The sequence below is a fragment of the Gavialis gangeticus genome, unplaced genomic scaffold (genome assembly GCF_001723915.1).
Source record: "Gavialis gangeticus isolate Ggan-Ray unplaced genomic scaffold, GavGan_comp1, whole genome shotgun sequence".
In the NCBI taxonomy this organism is placed as follows: domain Eukaryota; kingdom Metazoa; phylum Chordata; order Crocodylia; family Gavialidae; genus Gavialis; species Gavialis gangeticus.
Window position 1 is genome coordinate 33,371,628 of NW_017729026.1, and position 4,237 is coordinate 33,375,864.

General features: G+C 47.5%; 1 protein-coding gene across 2 annotated transcripts in view; it reads left to right on the top strand.

Annotated features, from left to right (window-relative positions):
• Nucleotides 1–4,237, top strand: part of BVES (blood vessel epicardial substance) — a 94,760-nt gene that overhangs the window by 79,324 nt on the left and 11,199 nt on the right. The gene's annotated exons all lie outside the window — the stretch shown is intronic.

Genomic DNA, 4,237 nt, shown 5'->3' on the forward strand with positions numbered 1-4,237 from the left:
GTATGTACCTGCAAGGGGCTAAATTGTAGTCTGTAGGGGTGACTGGCACGGCTTCTGAACCCAGGGGGTGAATGCCACCACTGCTCACCTCACCCCTTAGCCAGCCGCTGAATCTGGGGTCTTTGGTCATCATTGGCAACTAAAATCAGTAATAAGGGAAAAAGGGGGGGAAGGCAGAAGCATTCACCTCCTGGGTTCCAGAGATGTGCAGGTAAGCTGTTGTCCTGGCACTGAAAATAGATCATCTGGCTCACAAGAAGCACTATTGTCCAGATCTAGCCTAAGGAGCCAAATGAATGGACACATCCGCATTAGATGGTGAGGATGGTAGGTATCTATACCCAGCCTAGCATATGTCCTACTGGTTAGGGAACTCTCCTGGAAGGTGGAAAATGAGGGTTTAAATTCTCCCACTTCCTGGGTGGTGTAAATTGTTACATAAAAGGTAGGCACCGTCACCATTCTCTCCTCTTATGCTTTTGAGTGAGAGGCTAGGGACAGACATTCAAAAAGCCAGAGCCCGAATTGATTCAACCTTTGCAGGTTTGTCTAACCTGCCTACATTGAACTAATTTGTAAGTGACCAGACATCCCCGAGCTAAGTGAAAATGCAGTCACATGCCTGCAGTGGGTCAGGCCAGAAGCCAGAGGGTGCTAGAGCATGGCCTTGGCTGCACGGAAGCTGTGCTGGGGGTGGGGGAGGGCATGGCCAGCCCTGGCAGTAACCTCAAGTGAACTGGCCAGGCAGGGGGTTTAATTCCCCCCTCTCCCTGTCCCACTGGCATGGACCCGAGCCAGGGACCACCTGGTGCTCCCCCCTCACTGCTGTAGGGCCGGGGACATGGCCCCCTGAGGCAATGGGAGTTTTTTTCCCCTTCAGTCTCGTCGGGACTGTAGCCAGTCTGCCAGCCCCAACCGCCGCCTTAGTTGATCACTTCCTGGGCAGGGTGGGCGGCAAAATAAGCTCCTTCCCTACCCCCTTTGCCAGACACTGGAGGAAGGGGGAAAATAATTCCCTCCCTGCCTCCTTCACCCAAGGTAGCCGTGCTGGCCGGCCTCTGGCCATGCCCCCACCCCTGCCACTGGAGTGGCGAGTGGGGAGTGACCCTCATGGATCAGCATTCCCTGTCGTTGTTTCCTAGGAGTGCAAGCCTCTTTCCAGCAGGGAGACTGCACTGTGGGCAGGAGTAGGGCGGGCAGAGCTACCACAGGCCACAGGGCAAGTGGCAATGACTCTTGGGGGGGCTATGGCCACCACTCTGAGCCCCAGTGCTGCTGCTTGCCCTGTGCAGTCTGCAGCAGCTCTGCCCACCCTGCTCCCACCTGCAGTGCAGCCCCCCCACCAGAAAGAGGCTTGCACTCCTGGGTAACCATGACGGGCTGCTGCCCCAGGAGGTTCATTCGCCACTCGAGGAGCAGGGGTGGGCATGGAGGCATGGCCAGAGGACAGCTGGCATGGCCCCCTTAGGTGAAGGAGGCAGAGAGGGGGTTCCCCGCCCCCGGCACCTGGGAAGGAGCTTATTCCACCCCTTACCCCACTCAGGGAGCAAATGGCGGAGGCAGCCATCAGGGCTGGCAGACCCTGGCTGTGGTGCCCCAGGAGCAGAGGGGGGAATAAACCCCCTCCCTGCCCCCTTTGCCTCAGGGGGCCACGCTGGCTGGCCTCTGGCCATGCCCCCACCCCTTCTGCAGCGGTGAGGGGGGAGCACCAGGCAGACCCTGGCTCAGGTTCATGCCGGTGGGACAGGGAGGGGAAAAGTAACCCCTTCTGGCCAGTTGACTTGAGGCTGCTGCCGGGACTGGCCACAGCCCTGCACTGGAGCAGCAAGTGGAGGAATGCCTGGCAGGGACCCTGGCTGAGGTCTGTGATGGTGGGACAGGGGAGGGAGCGGGCAATAAACGTCTTCCCTGCCCCTTTCACCTTAGGGGCCCCCTGTGCTCCAGCTAGGGAGCAGTGGGGCAGGCCTAGCCCCCCTCCCCTGGAGCAGAGAGCACAGCCCCACCCAGGGCTGCAGAGCATGCTGGGATGCTGGGGGATTCTAATTTAACTGAAACTAGGAAGGGGTCTGGGACAGAAGTTCCATAAACCGATTTGACCCAAATCAGTTAAGTCTGATGCTACATTCAACCAGGTTTATCTCAAACTGGTTTTGGCCATTTTTGAAACTGGTTTATGTGCACTGACCTTCTGCTCTGTTACAGGTTTTAACCAGTTTCTAATCGCTTAAAATGGTCTATGTGTAACTTTTGTTGCTAGCCAGACTGGCCAGGACTGCTGTGTTTTGGCCAGAACCCAATACTGTGTGATAGGCATGTTCTGAGCATACTTACCAGATCAGGTCTCCCAAGGGACGTAGAGGCTGGGCCACTTACCTTCTGGATTCAGATCAGGTTTAGGTGGGCGCTAGGCGCCTAGCAAGTTTAGGTGCTTTCTAAATTTAAACAATATCTGTCCAGGTTGTTTTTGTTTGTTTGTTTTTGAATCACTGTCTTGAACTTAACCCCAGGTAACCTCTCTACATTTGACCAGCTACCTTCTATCACCAGGTCAGCATTCCCTCTTTCCTCTGCACCTGTCGCACACCTATCGTCTCCCATGGCCTCTGATTCTCACTGACATGCACTTGCATTTTCACAGACCTGCATTTTAATATTGGCTTTTATTCCATCCAGGAGAACACAAAACACCAGCAGACACCCTGTGCCTGAAGAAGCGTGTTTGTGCCTAAAAGCTTGCAAAGAACATTTTTTTTTAGTTGGTCTAATAAAAGATATTACGTTTACCCAAAGAGCCTTGTCTGCCTATGTCTTAAATTGAGGCACCCAAAGTCCTTTCAGGTGACTAGTAAGACCAATTCTCATTTCAGCTACAACATGTCTGGGAGACCAATCTTTGTGGGATCTGACCGTTTAGTTTCTAGTGTAAATTCAGACATTCATAATCTTGTTTGGCTTACATTCCATCTCCTTACATGGTTTATTTGTTTATGTAGTCACTGCAGAGTTTCAACAAACAATTTACTTAAGTAGCATTTGCCTTCTACTGCATAAATATTCCAATTATTAGTAGGTTGAGTGACAGTGTTGGTTAGTCTTTTCAGATCTGATTTCATATTTTTAATCCACTCTGATTTATTAGATGAGAAAGTCCTTTTCATCAGCTTGTTCATAAAAGAAAATATCTCCTAAATGGGTCATATTACAATTGCTGTGATCAAAGTTGTGAACTTAATGGGAAATAGTCCAAAATGAAAACCAGCTACTGATACTGTACAACGGGTTTCCCTCTACAAATGTTAGCAGCAGTGGTTTTTCTGTATTTTGCTTCAATATAGACTAGCAAGAATAGTTTGAGGAACAATTTTGCAGCATTTTGTAGCAATATAGCAGTGCCAGTACTGCCTCCTGCTGCATCAGAGCTAGCAAGAGCTACAAGATTACACTCTTAGGTCCAGTTATGCAAAGTAATTTAGGGACGTAATCCCTGTTGATTTCAACATACCTATGTCTGTTATGTTTACAAAAATAACTGAAGTTAAAGGTTAGATTTTTTTTAAAATTCTCTTTTTCAAAATCAGGTCTTAAAACACAAGCCCTTCTTAGGCAAGGTAACCCAAGACATCAATCAAAGAATTTCCCTTCATTTCGATAGTTTACATGTCAATCTGGATGGGGGATGCATTGTCAAATGTACATTTATAAATTTGCATTAGCACTTGAAAGTATCTTCATTACTTGTGGGGAAATTGGTGATACATTATCTATTTTATGAGAAACAATGATTAATATGAAACACTAAAAATGTAATAGAAGTGAGTCATAAATGCCATTAATTGCTCTCTTATACATGCACCTAACACATTATTGAGATATATACTGTAATATTTAAGAAATATTTAATATTTAAGCAGAAGCAAGTAGAAGATCCTGAGATCAAGAAAGATAGGTGTTTATGTGGTGCATTTAATCTGTATTTAGGAAAATAAGGGCCAGTTTGTAACATTAGTTAATCATAAAAATCACTAATTTAAATCAAGGTCTTTTGCTTACTGATTTCAATCACAATTATAAATGTTGACTTAAATCATTTATATTTAAATGTATTGTGTATGAAAGCCATTGCTGCAGCACACCTCCGACTTTCATAACCATACTTGAACCCAGTGAGTTTAGTAAGGAAGTAGGAGTTGCTTTAATTTGTTTCTTACTTTAAAATGCACTTTGTATATGTTAAACT